This window comes from Macaca mulatta, chromosome 3, assembly GCF_049350105.2.
Source record: "Macaca mulatta isolate MMU2019108-1 chromosome 3, T2T-MMU8v2.0, whole genome shotgun sequence".
Lineage (NCBI taxonomy): Eukaryota > Metazoa > Chordata > Mammalia > Primates > Cercopithecidae > Macaca > Macaca mulatta.
In genome coordinates this window covers 191,491,522-191,514,560 of record NC_133408.1, presented here as the reverse complement: position 1 = coordinate 191,514,560, position 23,039 = coordinate 191,491,522, and the positions used below count along the sequence as shown (strand labels likewise).

General features: G+C 44.0%; 1 protein-coding gene and 1 pseudogene across 7 annotated transcripts in view; one reads left to right on the top strand and one right to left on the bottom strand.

Annotated features, from left to right (window-relative positions):
• GALNT11 (polypeptide N-acetylgalactosaminyltransferase 11) overlaps nt 1–23,039 on the bottom strand; it is an 89,066-nt gene that overhangs the window by 29,666 nt on the left and 36,361 nt on the right. Inside the window, exon 2 of one of the 7 annotated variants that reach the window (XM_077997782.1) lies at nt 21,084–21,194. The exons of the other annotated variants lie outside the window; for them this stretch is intronic. The gene's annotated coding sequence lies outside the window, so the exon portion shown is untranslated. The remainder of the gene's footprint in view (nt 1–21,083; nt 21,195–23,039) is intronic. 7 annotated transcript variants of the gene reach the window in all.
• LOC715668 (small ribosomal subunit protein eS24 pseudogene) lies at nt 21,617–22,095 on the top strand (annotated as a pseudogene).

Here is a 23,039-nt window from a genome sequence, read left to right as displayed (position 1 = left end):
GGCCAACATGGTGAAACCCCGTTTCTACTAAAAATACAAAAAATTAGCTGGGCGTGGTGGCAGGCGCCTGTAATCCCAGCTGCTTGGGTGGCTGAGACAGGAGAAAATTGCTTGAACCGGGGAGGCAGAGGTTGCAGTGAGCCGAGATCGCACCACTGCATTCCAGCTTGGGTGACAGAGTAAGACTCCATATGAAAAAAAAAAAATCTTCCTCTCCAACCACAACACTGACTCCTCAGCTGCATCTACCCCTATGTCTTCAGTCTCATGACAGGCAAAGTCCAGGCACTCAGCCCTCCCCACTTTCCTTACGATTTAATTCCATTTCTGTCTCCAGCTATACACCCCATAATGGCTTTACTTCCTTCTCTATCCAGCTGGGAACACTGTGTTAAATAACACATTAGAAAGTGATAAGCTCTGAGGAGAGAAAATAAAGCAGGGAAGAGCAACAAGGAGAAGGTGTGTGAAGCTTCAGGAAGATGGAGAGGGAAGGCCTCCCTGAAAACGTGATACTTGTGTCAAGACGTAAACTAGTGAGTACTGCAGCTATGTGGGGAAAAGCTATCTGGGGGAGGGTGGAGTAAGAGCAAAGGCTCTTGAGGTGTGCGACCAGTGGGGTCAAGGAGTCACATGCTGTGACCAAGACAAGTCCACCAAAAACCAATGGTAACAAAGTAACTAGAAAGGTTACAAAATGTGCAAATGAACACTACAGAGATTTCTACAGAACTAAGGAGTGAAAATACAACTTTTTAAAAACCCATAGGATATGGCTAAATTTATAGCTTTTGATGCCTATATTAGAAAATATGACCACAAACTATGAATTAAGAAAAATATAACTGAATAAACCCAAGGAACATAAAATAATAACAAAAACATTATCAGGAATTAATAGAAAATGAAGATAAGACAACAGAAGCCAAACGCTGGTTCTTTAAAAGATCAGTAAAATTAACGAAATAAAACTGCCTTTGCAAAATTATGACAGTAAAGGAAATCCATAGCTGACCTCATCTTGCTTCTGACCTCCAAACTGTCCCTGGTCACTCCTGGGTGTATGCCAAGCTAACTTTAGGAGAAATGTGGTTTCCCGTTTAACTTAGGAGCAAGGATGATAACAGCCCCTCCCTGTAACTAGCCCCTTTCCTTGATCAGGGACTGAAAACCACCTTTGTAAGCAAGAATATGATAATGGGAACTGGAAGGGCCTAAACTCCACTGAAATGTAGGTGTAGTTTCTATAATCCCTTACTGCTCGGGAGTCATGTGGCCCGACGTCGCAAAATTCATGACTTCCTCCATCGTTCCTATATATAACATCATTATTGTAGAACCTGTAGAAAGTAAAAAGTTCCTCTTCAAAGTTTCCCTTCTTGTTAAAGAGTAAATCGTGTTAGAAATAACAGTTTCTTTTAAAGACTAACTTCCTTTAAGCCTCTTTATGCTAATAACTCTTTGTTAAGCCCTATCCTGCGTAGCTGTTAAACATGCTCATAGGCACATAGTACATTCTATGTCCTTGTACCTTAACCAAAATATTTGTGCTGGTCATGCTCACAGGCACGTTCCAGCTCGCAGCCTATGCCCCTTCCCTATTTGGCACAAGCAACTTCCTCTTTTCCTTTGTCTTTCCATTACTTTTACCTATTTAGAAAAGTTTTAAACTGTTAGCCAATCAGGTTTTAGTTTAGATTGTGCGGTCCGGCTCCAGCCAATGGAGATAGGACACAGTAGCAGGAACAGCATAAGGTATAAAAATTACTTCCTTTGTTCGAATGTGCTCTCCCCATTATTCCATCTGTGATGAGCACCCTTTCTGCAGAAAATAAAGACTGCCTTGCTGAGAGAATTAAATTTATATTCGAGTGCTATTTCTTTATGGCACCAGGGAACGAACATTTTACATATAGCAAACCTAAGATTGTTTTTTGAGATATCTTTCATACGGCTCCTACCCAGGTTTGTGACTCATGACTCAACTGGTCCCAGAGGTGAACTCAGTGCACAAAGACTGTTTTCCACCCCCCTATGATTTCATCCCCAACCAATCAGCCACACCCATTCCCTAGCTCCCTGCCCACCAAACTGTCCATAAAAACCCTGAGCCTTCAGGAAAATGGATGTGAGTGATAAGCCCAGTTCTCCTGCCTGGGCCAGCTTCACGTGAATGAAGTTCTTTCTTGCCTGCAATGCTATGGTCTCAGGGTATGATTTTCTCTGTGGAGTGGGCAGGAAGAACCCATTGGGCAGTTACACAAACACTGGCAAAACATCAAGAAAAATGCACAAATAAGAAAACAATGAAAAAGAGGCATAAATACAGACACATTTAAAATAGGAGTACTGTTTACAAATTCAGGTAAAATGATCAAATTCCTAGAAAAACATAAATGCACAACACTGTTATGCCCAGACTGTTTGTTCCCCAAAGAAGACCACCAGAGTCCAGAGTCAAAGCCAAGCGGCAAGGATCTTTACTACAAGTTCGAACTTGGTCCCTCCTTTACACAGTATACAAGAGGGCCCCGAACAATGCGAGCGTTTGCTTTTTATAGCCCGAAAGTTGTAGGGGAACAAAGAAATTCCTGCGCTTTCAGTAACCTTGTACGGCTGTCTCCTTATCGGAGACTTTCCAGGTGGTGTTTGTACTGAGCTCAGGGAGTTTGAGAGATATATGGTGGTGGGATGGGAGGATGGGATGTGTTTGTGCTAGGCTCAGGGAGTTTTGAGCCCGGGGCTGAGGAATGTGCCCAGCTCCTTTCATTCCCCCCTTCTTTTCAGGTATCTTCAGAGCCAATCTTGGGTCTCATAAGTCTGATTCTGTTTCAGCGTTTACAGGTTGGTATTGGGCTCTGAGGACCATGAGTTGTATGGTGTCAAATCTCTCCCTAATAAATTGTAAAATTCTGTTAACAGCACAAGGTCCTACGGTAAGCAGAAATAGTAGACTTAGCAGGGGTCCAAGGAAGGGGGCTAACAGAGAAAACATAGAGGAATTCCACCATTGGTCTGCAGCTGAAGCAAACTGCCGTGTTTTTACTTCAGTGCTTAACTTGCGTAACTGTTGGACCCGGTCCTCTACAAGTCCTGATTCATTTATGTAGAAACAACAGTCTTCTTTTAGAAATATACATGTACCACCTTTTTCTGCAGTGAGTAGGTCTAGGGCCCTCCGGTTTTGCAAGGTTACCTGAGCTAGGGACGTGAGCTGCCGCTGAAGGGAGGCAAGGGACTCAGCCGACTCTTCCATAGCAACGGCAAATTGTTGGTATAACCTGTTACTTTCTATGAGGGTGTGACCTAGGGCTCCCCCCGCCAGTCCGGCCGCAATGAAGGATGCGGTGAGGGAGATTCCTGCAATGAGGGGGAGAAATATGGCTCGTGCAGGTCTTGGTCTAGGGTCTGGGTGAATAATAGCACTAGTCCAGTTACCGGTATACCCTAAGAACTCGCCAGCAGTTAGTAGAGTCAACCGGGGAACTAATGTGACAGGGAGACATAGTAGGTTATTAACAGAAGGACTAGGTAGGTTCTTAGGTAAGGTTCCATTACACCAGAAGAATATGCCTGATGGAGCTCTTAAGGTAATATTAGGGGGCGTTGCAGTGATGCTGCAGAGGCTGGAATTGGTTCCTGAGAAACAGTAGGGAAACTTCTCCTGACTGGGGTTTAGGTATAGGGGCACGTTCAGGATAGGAGCATACGAGTGGTTTCGGAGGTTGTTAGCTTGGGCAAAGGTAGAGGGTCCCCATGGCAGAGGGACAGCTGTTAGCGGTGGACGCCCTAGAGTGGCGCACAGGAAGCAGCCAGACAGGCTATGAAGTCCTGTAAGGTTAGCAAGTTCTAGTCCTTCTTGTAATAACTTTAACCAGGAGAAAGGACGTAAGTCTTGTGTTAGTCTGTTTTCCTGTCGTTGGATATTCCCGTGGACCAGGGGCAGTACTTGCACTAGGCCTCGCCACAGATAGAGGTGACTGCTAGGCCATGTGGAGGAGGGGGAGTAGTATACAGCCCCATGTTGAGGTGTGGTCCAGCGGGAGTTCCAGGGGTCTCTAACTATCCATGTATATGGAAAGTCTTTATCCCGTCTACGATAGAAGGGCCATTTAGGGTCTAACTGTTTTCTCTCTCCCCAATAACGGGGCCTGTGGATGTTACAATAGTTATAAGGACAGCCAGCATTTTGGTGCCACCAATAGTGTTTACAATTGTATTTAGTCTGATCAAACTCAAAGCATATTATTGGTGTCATAGGTTTGGCTATTTGAAAACCGGTAAAATTTAGTAGAATTGGGCTGTTGCACCCTGAGGAAGGGCAATCAGCACTGGCCAATAATTTTCCGGGCTTATGAGGTTGCCCAGGGTGGGTTCGGTTTTCATAAAGCCAGAATCTCCAGACAAAGGGATTATGAGCTGGTTTTGTGATTTCTCCAGCGGCCACTAGGGCGACTAACATTAGGGTTAGACTATCTAACTGCATGTTTGCAGTGAGCTATGTTGTCGGCGCAGGGTGAGTTTTAAGGGGTTGTTCTTAGCTCTGTCCACAGTCCACGTGTCCGGTGTTTCAGCCGCCGCCGTGATTGGTCCCAGAAGATCAGAGGTTGGGTCCACTGGCTTGACGTGGGTGTAGTGGATCCACGATGCGATGCCTTCTATCTTCAGGGCGGTGGGTGTGGTTAGGAGTACCTGGAGTGGTCCTTTCCACCTGGGTTCTAGGGTCTCTTGTCGGTGTCGCTTGACCAGGACCCAGTCTCCCGGCTGGTACGGATGGGGTGTCGGCGGGGGACCGGTCTCATATAGTTCTTTCAGCTTGGGCCAGATTTCTTGATGAATTTTCTGCAAGGCTTGTAGGGAAAACAAGAGTTCAGAGACATTTTCTGTTTCGGACTTGAGCAGATCATCTTTTAGGCCGGGAACTAAGGGTGGGGGTCTGCCATACATAATTTCATAAGGAGTAAGGCCTAGTCTGTAAGGGGTGTTACGGGCCCGGAACAGAGCGTAGGGGAGAAGGACCACCCAATTAGCGCCAGTCTCCATAGTCAATTTAGTTAAGGTCTCTTTTAAGGTCCGATTCATTCTCTCTACCTGTCCTGAACTCTGGGGCCTGTAAGCGCAGTGTAGTTTCCAATTTGCCCCAGGGATGGAAGCCAAATCCTGACTTACCTTAGCGACGAAGGCCGGCCCATTATCTGACCCTATCTGGACGGGGAAGCCATACCTGGGGAGGATATCTTCCAGGATTTTCTTTGCTACAACCTGAGCAGTCTCTTTCTTGGTGGGGAATGCTTCAGTCCACCCTGAAAAAGTGTCTACAAAGACAAGTAAGTACCGATACCCGTATTTTCCTGGCTTTATCTCAGTAAAATCTACTTCCCAGTAGATACCGGGCCTGGTTCCCCTGAGCCTTGTTCCCGTTGCAGCCTGGGATTGGGGGTAGGCGTTGTTAAGCTGGCAGACTTTGCAACTTGTCACGATGTTGCTGGCCATCTCAGCTGTATGTCTGAATTTGAGCTTAGAGCGTCTGATCAGGTCTATCATCCGCCGAGCACCCAGGTGGGTGGTTCGGTGGATGTGTTCTAACACTTGTTGTCCTAATTTTTCTGGTAGGATGGTTTGGTCATTAGTATCAGTCCACCACCCATTCTGGATCTGTTTCAGGGGAAGCTTGTCAATCCACTGGAGATCTTGTTCTGAATAATCAGGGAAATATGGCAAGTCCCGGGGGCCCGGGTCAGGGAGCTGGAGTGCAAGGAGTTGGCTGGGAGCCTTCGCCACCTTTCTTGCAGTTTGGTCCGCTAGAAAGTTGCCTTGAGCAGTTGGAGTAGTTAGTTTCTGATGCCCTGGGCAATGCACAATGGCTAACTTTTCTGGCCTCCATAGGGCTGTTAGCAGGGCTAGGATTTCTTGCTTGTTTTTTATTTCTTTTCCTTCAGCCGTTAGTAACCCCCGCTCCCTGTAAATGGCCCCATGTATATGCGCTGTTGCAAAAGCATATCGGCTGTCTGTATATACCGTCAGCTTTTTCCCCGCCCCTAAGGTAAGAGCTTGGGTGAGCGCTATTAATTCGGCCTTCTGGGCCGATGTCCCCGGGGGCAGGGGTTCCGCCCAGATTACCTTAGTCTCTGAAGTCACTGCCGCTCCAGCGTACCTCTGGCCCTGATGCATGAAGCTGCTCCCATCAGTGAACCAGACGAGGTCGGCGTCAGGAAGTGGGCGATCCTGCAGGTCTTCTCGAACTCCATGCACCTGAGCTAGTATCTCGGTGCAGTCATGGAGTGGGGCGTCCAGGTCCGGGTTGGGCAGCAATGAGGCAGGGTTTAAGGTCGTTGGGGGCAGGAAAGTTATCCTGAGAGGATTTAGTAGTAATCCTTGGTAGTGGGTGAGTCGGGCGTTACTCATCCATCGATTGGGTGGCTGTTTGAGTACACCTTCGATGGCATGTGGGGTAACGACCCGCAATTCTTGCCCCATGACAAGCTTATCAGCATCCTGCACCATCAGAGCCGTGGCTGCAATCATTCGGAGACAAGGGGGCCACCCGGCAGCCACTGGGTCTAACTTCTTTGACAGGTAGGCAACTGGCCTCCGCCAGGGGCCTAAGTTTTGAGTTATTACTGCCTTAGCGATACCTTTATTTTCATCTATGTATAAGTGGAAGGGCTTGGTAACATCAGGTAGTCCCAGTGCAGGCGCGGAGAGTAGGGCAGTTTTAATCTGTTGGAAAGCCGACTCGGCTTCGTCTGTCCACTTAAATGGCTGCTGCCCCCGTGTTGCCTGATATAGGGGTTTAGCCAGTTCTGCGAACCCAAGTATCCATAGTCTGCAAAACCCCGCTGACCCCAGGAATTCCCTCACTTGTCGGGTGGATTGCGGCCTGGGGATCTGCAGAACAGTTTGTTTTCGGGCGTCTGTTAACCAGCGCTGCCCTTCTTTAAGCAGGTATCCTAGGTATGTTACCTCTGATTTACAGATTTGAGCTTTCTTTGCTGAGGCTCGGTATCCTAGATTTCCCAGAGCTTGTAAGAGACCTTTGGTCCCTTGGATGCAAGCTTCTTGGGTCTCAGCAGCAATCAGGAGGTCATCAACATACTGTAGTAAGGTTATTTCAGGGTGTTTGCGTCGGTACTCACCCAGGTCTTCATGGAGGGCCTCATCGAACAGGGTAGGAGAGTTTTTGAATCCTTGCGGCAGTCTGGTCCATGTCAGTTGGCCACTTATGCCTCTATCAGGGTCATTCCACTCGAAGGCGAAGAGCTTTTGGCTCTGAGGGGCTAAAGGCAAACTGAAGAAAGCATCTTTTAAATCTAAAACAGTGTACCATTGATGTTTAGGGTTTAGGGTGCTTAGGAGGGTATATGGGTTAGGCACAGTTGGGTGTATGTCCACAACTCTCTTATTGATTTTTCTTAAGTCTTGTACAGGTCTGTATTCTCCACTATTAGGTTTTCGTACCGGCAACAATGGAGTATTCCAGGGTGAGTGACATGAGCAGAGGATTCCTTGGTCAAGGAGCCGGCGGATATGCGGGGCAATTCCTTTCTTGGCCTTTAGGGGCATCGGGTATTGGCGTACCCGCACGGGGTCTGCCCCAGGTTTAAGTTCAACAAATAAAGCAGGACGGTGTTTTGCTAGTCCTAAGCCCCCCGTTTCCGCCCAAGCTTCTGGATATTGCTGGAGCCAGGTTGCTATGTCCTGGTCAGGGGCCGGTTGCTCCTGGTGGAGCCGGTACTCATCTTCTAGTGTTATAGTTAGGACGGACACGGGTTGATTGTGGGAGTTGGTCACGATGGGCCCCTCAGGGAGGAAATGGATCTGTGCTCCCATTTTAGTTAGCAGGTCTCTCCCTAATAGGGGACAGGGGCTCTCAGGGATAACCAGGAAAGAATGGGTTACATTCTTGGCTCCGAGGTTTACTGTTCTTTGTGTTGTCCATGGGTATTTCTTAACTCCTGTGGCCCCTTGTACCCACGAGGACTTGGAGGATAATTTTCCATTAGTTTTAACTAAGACTGAGTGCTGTGCTCCCGTATCGACCAAGAACTGGACTGGGGACCCCTCCACTTGCAAAGTTACCCTAGGTTCGGGGAGGGGATCCGAACCCCGTCTTCCCTAGTCTTCATCTTGAGTGACTAGTACGGGTGTAGACCTAGGGGGTCCCTGTCCTCGTTGTTTCTTTTTGGGGCAGTCTCTTACCCAGTGGCCAGCCTCCTTGCAGTAGGCACATTGGTCTTTTTTCAGATTATCATGCCTGGGGGGCCGCCTGGGTTGGGTGTACTCTGGCTGTAGATGCTCTTTCTGTACTACTGCTGCCAGGACCTTGGTCATTTTTTCAGTGGCCTTAAATTGCCTTTCTTCTGGAGTATCTCTGTTATTGTAAACCCGCTGGGCTATCTGAAGGAGGTCCTGAATCCGCTTTCCTTCCAAGTCTTCTAATTTCTGGAGTTTTCTTTTAATATCTGGGGCTGCCTGATTTACGAATGACATTACAATAGCTGCCTGACTTCCTGGAGCCTCTGGATCTATGGGGGTGTACTGTCTAAAAGCTTCCATTAATCTTTCTAAGTAGGTGGCTGGGCTCTCTGTCTTTTCTTGCAGAATAGAATATACTTTAGCCAAATTAGTGGGCTTGCGAGCAGCTGCCCGGAGACCTGCCATTAGAGTCTGGCGATAAAGGCGTAGCCGTCCCCTACCTTCTGCCGTATTGTAGTCCCATGCCGGCCTGGTCAGAGGAAAGGTCGCGTTTATGAGGTCGGGGTTGGCAGTCGGTTGACCGTCGTCCCCCGGGACCAGCTTTCTAGCTTCTACCTGTATTCTCTCTCGCTCTTCCGTGGTAAACAAGATTCGGAGGAGCTGCTGACAATCGTCCCAAGTGGGCTGGTGGGTGAACATGACACTATCCAGTAAAGACAGTAAATCTTTGGGGTTGTCTGAAAACTGAGCACTCTGAGTCTTCCAGTTATACAGATCACTGGTGGAGAATGGCCAGTACTGGAGCCTGGGGATTCCTGTGTCATCTGGGGGTCCTATTTCCCGGAGGGGTAAAGCCACCGTGGAGTCAGGCGGCTGGGGGGGGCTAGTCCGCAAAGTGCGCCCTCGCGTCCGCCCCGCCGGCCCCTCAAAGTTACTTTCTCTTTCAGCAGGCCCGTGAGTGGCGGCCGCCTCCTCTCCGCCTGCTCTCTCCCGCGACTCAGCCCGAGGGGCCGGAACCTGGGGCCCGGAGGGGTACGGAGGGGGTTCTGTGAACAGTGGGTCCCCGCTATCAGGTAGAACAGGATGGGAGGGGGCAGTTGGTTGCTTGGTTTTTAGTGGTCGAGCAACCAGTGCCTTAGAGGGTTCAGAGGCTAATTGGAAAGGGGACAGCCAAGGAGGCGGGTTTTCAACAAGGTCCTGCCATATGAGGATGTATGGGATTTGGTCTAAGTGGCCCGCATGTCCAGGTAGGAAAATCTTGGATTTTACCCTAGTGATGACAGCAAGTCGGAAGGTCCCTTCGGGTGGCCACCCCACATCAAAGGCAGGCCACTCGGAGCGACACAGAGTAATTAGCTTTCCTTTCCTGATTTCCATACCAAGATCATGGCCCCTTGCTCTAACTTCTTTGAAATTATTTGTAAGGAGAGATAGAGGAGTACTCTGGGTATTGCCCATCCTGTAATGATTTGTAGTCCTTTCCTGTAAAGGAATGTGGGTTAGAATCCCAATAGAGGAAATCTGATCTGACTTATTACTGATAGCTAGCCGGGAGTGCGGCGCCGGGAGCCGGGAGCCGGGGGACCGGGGCCGGAAGTGTGGCACCGGAAGCCGGGAGCCCGGGGACCGGGGCCGGAAGTGTGGCACCGGAAGCTGGGGAGCCCGGGGACCGGGGCCGGAAGTGTGGCACCGGAAGCTGGGGAGCCCGGGGACCGGGGCCGGAAGTGTGGCACCGGAAGCTGGGGAGCCCGGGGACCGGGGCCGGAAGTGTGGCACCGGAAGCCGGGAGCCCGGGGACCGGGGCCGCGAGCGCGCGCCGGAAGCCGGGAGCCCGGGGACCGGGGCCGCGAGCGCGCGCCGGAAGCCGGGAGCCCGGGGACCGGGGCCGCGAGCGCGCGCCGGAAGCCGGGAGCCCGGGGACCGGGGCAATTCAGACAGCAGGCGCGCACCCGGGGACCGGGGCAATTCAGACGGCAGGCGCGCACCCGGGGACCGGGGCAATTCAGACGGCAGGCGCGCACCCGGGGACCGGGGCAATTCAGACGGCAGGCGCGCACCCGGGGACCGGGGCAATTCAGACGGCAGGCGCGCACCCGGGGACCGGGGCAATTCAGACGGCAGGCGCGCACCCGGGGACCGGGGCAATTCAGACGGCAGGCGCGCACCCGGGGACCGGGGCAATTCAGACGGCAGGCGCGCACCCGGGGACCGGGGCAATTCAGACGGCAGGCGCGCACCCGGGGACCGGGGCAATTCAGACTGTTGCCCGGATCGCGAACCCGCTCCGGCAACTCAGATCGCAATTTAAATCAGAAGAGAGCCAGGGGACGTCTCCCACCGGTCTCCACTGGCTGTCCTATAGCGCGTCCGCCAGGACTGTGCCAGCCTCAGTTTCAGACCTCGCGAGTCAGAGATTCAGATTCAGAACAGACACACAGACACAGACAGACAAACGGAGACGAGCCAGCTCACCTATCAGTAGATCGATCCTAGCAGATCCGTTGACCAGGGGTCTGGTGGGCTTGGGGAATCCCGGACGGGCCCCCAGATGTTATGCCCAGACTGTTTGTTCCCCAAAGAAGACCACCAGAGTCCAGAGTCAAAGCCAAGCGGCAAGGATCTTTACTACAAGTTCGAACTTGGTCCCTCCTTTACACAGTATACAAGAGGGCCCCGAACAATGCGAGCGTTTGCTTTTTATAGCCCGAAAGTTGTAGGGGAACAAAGAAATTCCTGCGCTTTCAGTAACCTTGTACGGCTGTCTCCTTATCGGAGACTTTCCAGGTGGTGTTTGTACTGAGCTCAGGGAGTTTGAGAGATATATGGTGGTGGGATGGGAGGATGGGATGTGTTTGTGCTAGGCTCAGGGAGTTTTGAGCCCGGGGCTGAGGAATGTGCCCAGCTCCTTTCAAACACCAGCTCTGGAAAATCAGGAACCTGGATGCCCTATAGTCCCTGTGAATGTTAAACTATTGTAAAAACATTTCTAGGTGATTTAAAAAGTGAGTTCTACCAAGTATCTAAGGAACAGATGATTTTAGGTAGACGGAATGGCCTTCAGAGGACAGAAAATGAGGAAAGATTCTCCATGTCCCTTTCTGAGGCTGTTACCACCCTGATATAAGGGCAGTTTAAGGAAAGAATATTAAAGACAATCTCAGAGAGATTACAGAAATCTTAAAAAAAAAAAAAAATAGCCCTGAAACCAACCATGTTTTTAAAAACTGAATATACCATGAATACGTTGTATTTACTTCAGGTACTCAAAGCTGGTCCAATATTTGAAAAACCGTAATCTACCACACCCCCTCCATAAATTAAAAGAAAAAAACCACATGGTTTGATCAATGGAGATAAAGAATTTATTACAATTCAACACTCAATTCTTAACAAACTAGGAAAAATAGGGAAATCCTTGCCTGACAAAGAGCATCTCTAAAAATCTTGTAACAAACATGATACTAAACAATGAAACAACAAAACCATTTTCTTTAAAAATAGAAGACAAAGGTTCCCATAATCACTTGTATCACACTACCATAAATATAATAATGGAGGGCGGTAGTTTCAAAATACAGAAATCCTTGGAGTATTTATCAAAACTACAGATTCCCAGGGCTCCACCCCAGCTATGCTAAATGGGAATTCCCAGAGGTTAGGTTAAGGAATCTTTAGCTTCAGCAAGCCTCCAAGTTAACTCTGATGCACAGCCAGATTTGGGAATCAATGGTATAATGAAAAGACACGACTGAATTCTAATCCCATTCTGCCATATATCAGTTATGCAACTTTGGAAAAATTAGCAGATTTTCTTAGCCTCATTTTCATCAACTGTATTCCAAGTTAACGACATTGTCCATCTTACTGGATAATCAGAATGAAATGAAATACTCAGAATTACACAAGGTAAAATATGTAAAGTGCCAGATACAATGACTGGCACACTAACCACCACCCTTTGCACTGAACCAAGACAATCTCCACAAGGGCTGTGACTTGCTTTTGCTGTTTGTTTTCTTGTTTAATGTTTTCCTTTAACTTAGCACAATGAATAGCCCACAGAAAATGCTGAAAAGTATCTATAGGATGAATACAGTAGAAACTGAACAAATATTAATTTTTTTGTCATTCTATCTAGACTTAACATATAATATCAATGGTAGACATGACCACCCATCTGTTCCCTACAAAGACCTACAAATCCCTACATAATCTGGCATTATCTCTCTGAGCACTTCTCCCACTACCTTCTCTTTGCATTCATTTTGTCCTAGACACAGGTCTCCTTGTGGGTCAAACATTTCAATTATACTCCATTACGGACTACGCACTGGCTCTTCACTCAGTCTAGAACACTCTTCCTCCCAGGTAATTTCATGACGGCTTCTTTCACTGCCATTGAATCTTTGCTCAAGTATCATCTTCTCAATAAGGCCCTACCAAGATTACCCTATTTAAAACTTCAACCCAGTCACTAAACATTAAACTGGTCTTCCTTATTCCATGGAATTTATCACCTTCTTACATATACATAATTACTTACTCACTGAGTTTTTAATTTATTGTTTATCTCTCCCATATCAGAAAGTAAGCTCCAATAGGGCAAGAGCTTTTGTCTATCCCTGGAGGTTATAACAATGCATAGAATATAGCAACAATTTAATAAATATTTGTTAATGAAAAAATATTTGTTAATAAATGAAAAAATTACTGTAATATGGTCATGCTTGCAAATTTCTAAACAAATCTGTTACTATCTTGTTTGGGCTAAGCCATACCTTAATACTATGCATAGAGGTCATGGCCATCTTATTCAACAATTGTATAAAAACTAGCTCAGAACAACAGTCATGTTTATTTTTGGAAAAGGTACAAGAAACAACTCAGGAATTTATTGTCCAATTTCAAAACTTAAATAATGGTCTTTGTGATAAAAACAGGCAGACTAATCTTACAGAATTCACTGACAACAACAAACAAAAAAAAAACCCGGGAAACTACTTTCCTTAGGTTCCCTCTTGGCTACCTGTCAGCACCTAAGGGCAAAATGAAAAAGCTTTCTGCTCAAAGACCTCACCAACAGGATTTGGGCAGCTCTGTCCAGATTCTTCATGGAATAACCACCCTGGCTCATCCTATCTGCAACAGCTCAACATCATGATTCCTTGGTTTCCTGAGCTGTAAAATATATTAACTCTCAACAACTCTATCAGGCAGATGTTACTCTTTTTCCCAAACCATATTATAATTCTTTAGAGAGTATTTTTTACAAAGTAAATCATAATACTAAATTTAAAAACATATACATTTATAAAATCCCATAATTTCTTTTATACAATTAAGCATAATGGTGTTCAGAAGCAACAAAGGCACTATCTCTTTTCAGATAGGTCAAGAAGTTAGGGCTGGGTGCGGTGGCTGTCACCTGTAACCCCAGAACTTTGGGAGGCCAAGGTGGGTGGATTGCCTGAGATCTGGAGTTCAAGACCAGCCTGGCCAACATGGTGAAACTCGGTTTCTACTTAAAAAAATACAAAAACTGGGCCAGGTGTGGTGGCTCACATCTGTAATCCCAGCACTTTGGGAGACTGAGGCGGGCAGATCACAAGGTCAGGAGACTGAAATCATCCTGGCCAACATGATGAAACCCTGTCTCTACTAAAAATACAAAAATTAGCTGGGCGTGGTGGCACGTGCCTCTAATCCCAGCTAGTCAGGAGGCTGAGGCAGGAGAATTGCTTGAACCAGGGAGTCAGAGGTTGCAGTGAGCCGAGGTTGCACCACCGCACTCCAGCTGGGCAACTGAGGGAGACTCTGTCTCAAAAACAAAAACAAAAACAAAAACAAAAACAAAAACTAGCTGGGTGTGGTGGCACACGCCTTAATCCCAGCTACTCTGGATGCTGAGGATCTTCAGCATCGCTTGAACCCGGGAGGCAGAGGTTGCAGTGAGTCAAGATCATGCCATTGCACTCCAACCTGGGCAACAGAACAAGACTGTCTCCAAAAATAAAAAAAAAAAGCCAACACCCAAATATGAAGGAAATGCAAAGAAATCAAATGTCTATTATTCAATAAATTTCTCACCTGCTTAAGAAACTAAAAACATCCAAACAAAAATCAAAAGCTAAAATCAAAATCTAAACTAATAATGAATGAATAATGAATCTAGTATCTACATAACAAAATCCTTTTGTTTCATACTGTTTGCTATCCCTTCTAAAGGCAATTACCATGCCTTTAATATCCAAGTCTGAAAGCCTTTGAAAGGACAGTCAAAGCAAGTATCTCAGGTTACTTAAGGCAAAACAACTAGTGACAAATTCTTTCAATCATAAACTTGAATAGTTAACAGGGCCAAAACTTCAGCAGTTAGACATCAACTAATACGTTCTTCAAAGTTAAATGAATAAAAGGCTAACCAGTCGTGAACCTGAATTTATTAAAGTGAGACAAGTCACTATGGTCTTACGTTTTTCTTCAGTCATGGTCTGGTAGCTGCTCAGGGATAGGTGCCTTATAAGCTGAGAGGTGGGTTTTTGCCAGGGAGGTACAACAGACAGGAATGGGGCAAGTATATACAGTGGGATGATTATGACAAATCACAGATTTAAGCCAGGGAAACAGAGATATGAGGATGTGGAAGTATGAGGCAAGATGAAAAATGTGAATAGGCCAATGGATTAGAGGTCCTGGTGTGGCTAAATAATTGCTGGAGTTGTTACCAGACAGAGGGAACCAGAAAGATGAAATGTCATGGCTGGAAAATGAGATGCTCAACATTGTGATTTTGGAGGGGGACAATTAATGACAGCAGAATCATCCTTTACAGATATGTGAACCCAAGATATCCCAACAGACAATTTGCCTGTAGGGTAAGCACTGCTATACTTACCACAAACGAGCCCCCTGAGGACAGGGGTCACTTCCATCTTTTCAGACCCATATGTTTAGCATAGTGCTTAGTATTAACAATTAATACATACTTGTTCGTATAATTTTTGAAGTGTATTTTTTGAAGTGTATTTCTGTTCCAGAAAAGGTTAAAGGACATTGTTTACATTCTGTGCAATGTGAAATCTTAGAGAAGAGTATAATATGTAAGCAGACCACATCCTAGGAAATGAGTGTTTATTGTGAAGAAGGAGAGGCAAGAAGGAGAGGCAAGAAACGCGGCTAACCAGTTTAAACAGTTTCATTAGACGGTTTCATTATGAAACAAACTACTCAACACGCCAGCAAAAGTACCAAGTCTTCCTCTTAGTCCATGATTTCTTAACAATAAATTTGAAAACACTGTGAGAGGAAATTTTAAAAAGAGGTGATTTTGTATAGTTCTAACAAAATCAACTTGAAAATGTAAATTTTTCTTTTCTTTTCTTTTAAGAGACAGGGTCTCCCTCTGTTGCCCGGGCTAGACTCAAACTCCACACTCCAGGCTCAAGTTACCCTTCTCTCAGACTCCTGAACAGCTGGGATTACAGGTGTGCACCACTGCACCTAGCTAGAAGAGAGTAACTTTTAAAGAAAATACGACTTATTAAAATTGACCCCAGTCCCAAAGAAAGTCGTAAAAGAGTTCCCCAAAACAAAAACTCCAAAGAAAAAAAACAAAAAACAACAAAACAAACCACCAGGCACACAGAAGAGTGTCAGAGGAAATCCTACTGCTACTTAAGCCAAATATTTTTTTAAAGGAAAGCTTTCCAATTTGTTTTATGAAATGAACATAACATTTATTTCAAAAACCTGACAAAGACTGAACCTCCCCCACAAAAAATCTCATTTATGAATATCAAGACAAACATCTTAAAATATTAAGCACAAATTTAACAATAAATGTCTAAAACATTTATGAGGAAAACAATGCGAAACTCCAAAAGGTCCCAAAGGAAGACTTGAACTAATGGAAAGACGTACATGCCATATTCTTGGACAAAAAGACACAAAATCCTAATAAATACGTCAGTTCTCCCTAAGTTAACTTGTAAGTGCTACACAATCATGTTAAATATATTATCAGTTTTTTTTTTTTCTGGAGCTAGACAAGTTAATTATAAAGTTCATTTGGAAAAGAATAAATAAGCAGGGAATAGACAGGTAAACTTTGGAAAAAGAACTAGCGGGATGTGAGCCCCACTGCAGAGCAAGCGAACTCCAGGGCTTCTCTATTCAAACAGCACAGCAGGGCCCACGCACAGACAGACAAACCAATGGCAAAAGAAGAGAAAAAAGACCCAATTACATTTAGAAATTTAGAAATCTAGTATAAGTTTGCTATAAACAAATTTAGTATAAGCTTAGTATAAATAAAGACAACATCACAAACCTGAGAGGAAATGAATGACTTTCAACTAAATGATGTCAAACCAACTGTCTAGCCATATGGAAAAACAATAGAGTCTACTCCTCCCATCATTTATCAAGAAAATTGGATATTTAATTATAAAACATGACTCCATACAAGTACTAGAAGAGAATATGAGTAAATTCCTCTATTATCTGGGATTGGCCAAAATTTTTCTAGCTAGGACTAAAAAGGATCAGAATACAGGAAAAGAAACTGGATTACATAAAGACAAAAAACTCTGGATACTAAAAGACATAAAAAGAATAGCAAAAAGACAAGTGACAAACTAGAAAAAATACTTATCATTGGTATCACAGACAAAAGAGTAATATCTCAATATTGGTTTTCTATTGCTATGTAATTACTACAAACTTAATGGCTTAAAACAACACACACTTATTATCTTGCTATTTCTGTGGGTCAAGAGTGAGTACAGCTCAGCTGGACCCTCTACTGAGGGTCCCCAAGGCTACAAACAAGGTGTCAGCCAAGCTGTGTTCTCTCCTAGAGGCTTAACTGGGGAAGAATTTGCTCTGAACTCACTCAAATTGTAAGAATTCAATTCCTTGTGGCTCAGGACTGACGGGCCCTGGCTTTTTAATAGCTGTCGGCTGGAGGCCACCCTCAGATCCTAGAGGTTCCCTGCAGTTCCTTGCCACATGGGCTTCACCAATATGGCTCTTGACTTCATCAAACCAACCCTGAGGAGTCTCCCTACTCTGGTCTGCTTAAGACACAGTCTTCTATAACGTTGATGTAGTCACAGGAAGTGGCCTCCTATTTTTGCCATATGACCTAGCCTAATCAAGAGATTGACATTCTATCACCTTTGCTATACTCTGTTGGTTACAAGCAAGTCACAGGACCCGTCCCCACTGCAGGGAAGGGAATTACTGGGGGTCACCTTAGGGTCTGTGAGTCACAATCTCAAAGAGATTCTAAAAATAAAGGAACAACCACCTTATAAACCATTCACAGAACAGAAACACAAGTAGTTCTTAGCTATATGAAAAAAATGCTCAAACCTGCTTATGCTAAGGGAAATGCAAATTTAAATTACATTGAAATATCATTTCCCACCCGTTTAACTGAAAAAATCCAAAAGCTTGACAACATATTCTGACAGTGAGGCTGTAGAGAAACTTTCATACATTTGTAAAAAGCAAAGTAGAGGTTCCTCTTCAAAAACTTTCCTCCCCATCTAATTAGGAATAAATAGTAACTTCTCTTAGAAACAAAATTTATTCAAAGACCTGTGCTAACATTCTTAAATATCTGCTAGCCGTGATAAAGAAATCAATGTACTTTATGTTCTTAGCTCCCACAATTTAGCCTAAATATTTGCCCTGGCATGCTTATACTGGTCCAAGCATTAGGTCATGGCCTGTTCCTATTCCTTATTTGAAGGTGTTTTTACCTTTCTCAGCATTCCACAAGTTACTTCCTCTTTCCTTTGTTCTCCTCTGCCTTTGCCTCTTTTAAAAAGTTCTAAGTTGCTAGCCAATCGGGACAAATACAGAATGTGAGGTTCCATCCCAGCCAATGGAAACCAGACACAGCAGTAGGGTGGATGCGTCAGGTTTTAAAAGACCTTGTCTCCTTTGTTCAGTGTACTCTCGTGGCAAAACTGCTGGTGAGTGTACCCTTTCTGCAGAAAGTAAAAATGGCCTTGCTGAGGAAATTAAATTTATGTTCAAGTGCTATTTCTTTACATCACCGAGGAACAAGCATTTCTAACACATAGTGTACTTTCTATGCAGGTTCATTTAGCAATATCCAGCAAAAATACACTATCTACTCTCTGACTTAGCAATATTACTTCTAGTAATCTATACCGCAGATGGTAAAAATAGGAAACAATATATGCATAGGCCTACTCACTACAGAACTATTTATAATAGCAAAAGGCTAAAATCAACCCAATTGTCCATTAATAAGGGGCTGGTTGAACAAACTAACAACTATCCACACAACAGAGCAATACACAGCTATAAAAAGGAAAGTGTCTTTATTAATTGCTAATTATAGATTAATCTGTAAATTATGTTGTCAGGTGAAAAAAGATGAGAAGAGTGTATATATATAGGATGCTACATGTAAGTACACACACCTGCCTATATTATAAAACAAAGGATAAAAAAAGGAAAGACAAAGCATAATTTTGGGTTGGTTTCTAGCATCCCCCATAAACCATTTTTAAAAAGCTGATATCCATAAGAAGAGGAAGAAAACAGATAGAGTGGTATGGGGTCAGGGCTGGAAGCTGACATCATCTTTGTAAGTGAAGAGTAGCCTTATACTACTATGCAATCCAGGAAACTAGAAAAATGTGTATACAAAAACATGCAAATAACAATTTAAGCACATACATACTTAAATCTGCACAAAAAGCAAATTTTTATTGTGACTGTTAGCATCTACTGTTGTTAATATCTAAAAACTGTTGTTAATATCTAAAATGTTTTCTGGTGAACTATTTAGGTCGCAAAAGGACTAAAATCTCAGCTCACCCAATTTACATTCCGGCATCATCATCAGATTAGCCTGAGGGGTATTTCTCAACAGCACAATACCGGGCTTTGAGGTAAGAAGGCTCCTTTTGAAATGCTTTTTGTAGTGGCCCTCTATTAGAGGACGTAGTCCACACCAGCTATAAAACCGTGCTCCATAAAGCAGTTAAATTACATAAAAGTCACTAAGACAATGCCTGTTATGCAATGTCACTCTACAGATGATGGCTTAATTCCACTAATCTTCCAGTTTAAACAATCTAACGTTTTCCAGAAATCTTAATCTTTCAGAAATCTAAGTTATTTCTGAATGATTTAATGAAAATCATTAAATAATCCTAAAGAAAAGGCTGATAAACTAGGAATACAATAGAAGATCTACAGGCGAGGCTCCATTCAGGGTGCTGGCAATTAATGTTTTTGTTTGTTTGTTTTTTTGTTTTTTTTTTTGAGTCAGAGTTTCACTCTTGTCGCCCAGGCTGGAATGCGGCGGCAAGATCTTGGCTCACTGCAACCTCTGCCTCCCGGGTTTAAGCGATTCTCCTGCCTCAGCCTCCTGAGTAGCTGGGATTACAGGGGCCCACCAGCAGGCCCGGCTAATGTTTTGTGTTTTTTTTGAGACGGGGTTTCGCCATGTTGGACAGGCTGGTCTTGAACTCCTGACCTCAGGTGATCTGCCCGCCTAGGCCTCCCAAAGTGCTGGGATTACAGGTGTGAGCCACTGCACCTGGCCCACAATTAATGTTTTAATAGCTTTTGCTATTGTGCTAAAAGCTCAGAAAATACAGAGAAGCAAAAAGAAAACTATTTAAAAATCACTAGAAGTCTCACCACTTCAATGTTCTGCTATATAATCTACTACTTATTTTTCATCTTTCTTCACTATCTACAAAATGCTATACTGCTTTTGGCAACCACCAAAAAATTAATCGACTTAGGTTAGCGGCATTATGGCTAATTTTCTTTGTTCTTTCTTTTATTTAAAACATTTTCTACAAGGAATATGTAGTGATTTAAGAAACGAGATAAAAAATTTCTTAGGGAAAAACTCCCTAACTTGAAAATATAAGAACAACTATGGAAAAGATTAAATACTTTAAGGCTATGAAAGAAATAGGATACCATATCATTTTAACTTCACAAGCAAAGGGGATTTCCATAGCCACATGTCCAAAGAAAACCAAATGGTTTTAAGCACACTGAAAGAATATTTTAATTTCATCAATATGTCAAAAATACGAGAATAAAATTTGAGTACTGAACAAATGTTCTAAAAGCACAATTTGAAGAATAGTTTTTCCTCTATGAATCATTATCTAATCTGAAATTCATAATCACCTTTTAATGTCCATCTTTTACCACAAGACTAATGAGACAATTCTATTTCACAGGACAACGTTCATTTTCTACCAGCATAAAATAATTTTCACAATATTTAATGCATTTAAAATGTATTTAAATATTTACCTTTTGGTAATTTCCAGCTATTTTCTTGTAAGATACCCTGTATTACAACTTGTCAAACAGCAAATATTTGTTAGCTTTTTCCATACAAGAGGCACATTCATATTTTAACTCAGCTGTAGTCATGTGAGTACAAATATTAATTTACAACAGTACAGTACCTACATACCCCTGTGAAATTACCAGGTGATGACAACATAAAAATACACATTATTCTTTCTCATTCCTTATCTACCCTGAAAACTAGAAGAAATAAACTACAGCTACCAATAGTAGTTTATAATTACAGATAAGGAGACTGTTGAATTAGGAAAGGTTCAGAGCAAATTCCAGACATCATATGCTCCCTGGGAATGATCCTCAGACATCCCTGATATTTATGAATCTCTTCTCTGTAAAACAGTCAAAAAGAACATGAACACATGAAATGTCTAACACTGTGTCTCAAATGCAGAAGAAAACCACAAAGTAATGCCGATGGGAGAAAGAAGCAAATTTAATCAAACACACAGAAAATAAACTAAAAGGACAAACAACATGGCAAATAGCTAAAAGAGCAAAACCTGGGGCAGCTGATGAGCCAGTGAACAAGGGATGGTAGAGGCTGACCATTATTCTTCAACACTTTGAACAAATGCCCAAGTAAAAAGTAGCAGCTCTCGCTCACTATAGACCTGTGGAAGACAAGAAGGTAAAAGCTACCATAGCCTCAGGGAGCAAGCATGAGGTCAGTTACCTCCTAATTCTATGGGGTAGAAAAGAACAGTAAGGAAAACAAGTAATATAAATTGAAATAAACTGACTATGGGCACCTGCCACTGTGTCCAGCTATTATACATAAATATTAATAGTAGTATTAATACAAGGGTCTTCACTTGCATCCTACACATACTCTCCTGTGTCAGGAAGCCATTCATCTGTGAGAGGCATTCTTCCTAGCTGGCCGGGACAGACAGAGTAAGAGCTACCTATAAACCATGACTGGGGGGTGCTAGTGAGGGGCTCTGCCCCCTAACTGCCCATTATGCTGAAATTCCTGCATTATAAAATAATCCTTTGGGTCTGGAAAGCTTGTCTTTTATTTAAGATGTTCTTGCTTTTCCTCCCTGACTGTCTGAAGATAGGCCGCCATCATGGACACCGTAACTGTCCGCACTTCAAAGTTCATGACCAACCGACTACTTCAGAGGAAACAAATGGTCATCGATGTCCTTCACCCCAGGAAGGCAACAGTGCCTAAGACAGAAATTCGGGAAAAACTAGCCAAAATGTACAAGACCACACCGGATGTCATCTTTGTATTTGGATTCAGAACTCATTTTGGTGGTGGCAAGACAACTGGCTTTGGCATGATTTATGACTCCCTGGATTATGCAAAGAAAAATGAACCCAAACATAGACTTGCAAGACATGGCCTGTATGAGAAGAAAAAGACCTCAAGAAAGCAACGAAAGGAATGCAAGAACAGAATGAAGAAAGTCAGGGGGACTGCAAAGGCCAATGTTGGTGCTGGCAAAAAGTGAGCTGGAGATTGGATCACAGCCGAAAGAGTAAAGGTGCTGCAGTAAAAGGCTACCTGTGTCCATTATGGATTTTTCACGAGCAGATTAATAAACTAAAAACTTTCATGTGGAGGAAAAAAAAAAAAAAAAAAGATGTTCTTATCTCGTGGTCTTCAATCAAAATAGAAGTTGCATCCTTTTTGTCCAATCAAAATTTTTGGAACTCTAGTACATAAATTATTTTATAAATGTGATTAAAAAAAAACCATGTAATTCATCAGTTGTTAGAAAAACACTCTCAGCAGAGTTCTGAAAACCACTGCTAAAATTAGAGAGCAAGAGAGGAAGGAAGCTCAATCTGAGGAAAATGAATCAGACTATTGCTTAGAAGTGGAAAACTTTAAAAATCACCTTATGCTATATTTAGAATCTCTTATTCTGTGGATTGTCATCTTACATGGGGTTTCAAAAATCTCTGCCATTATTTATTCAAATATTCCTTCTGGCCGGGCGCGGTGGCTCACGCCTATAATCCCAGTACTTTGGGAGGCCGAGGCGGGTGGATCACCTGAGGTCGGGGATTCCAGACCAGCCTGACCAACATGGAGAAACCCCGTCTCTATTAAAAATACAAAATTTGCCAGGCATGGTGGCACACACCTGTAATCCCAGATACTCAGGAGGCCGAAGCAGAAGAATAGCTTGAATCCAGGAGGCGGAGGCTGCGGTGAGCTGAGATTGCACCATTGCACTCCAGCCTGGGCAACAAGAGTGAAACTCCGTCTAAAAAAAAACAAAAACAAATATTCCTTCTACCCCACTCCCTCTTCTCCTTCTAGAATTCCAATCACATACATCAGACTTTCTAAGGATGGGGTGTATTTCTTACAGCCTCTTCAGTGTTGCCCAGCCTTTCCCCGCTCACACGTCATTCAGAAAGGTTTCTTCTGATCTCTCCGGGGGCTCACTTTTCTCTTCAGCAGTATCTGATCTGCTGAATCCACTGAATCCTCTATT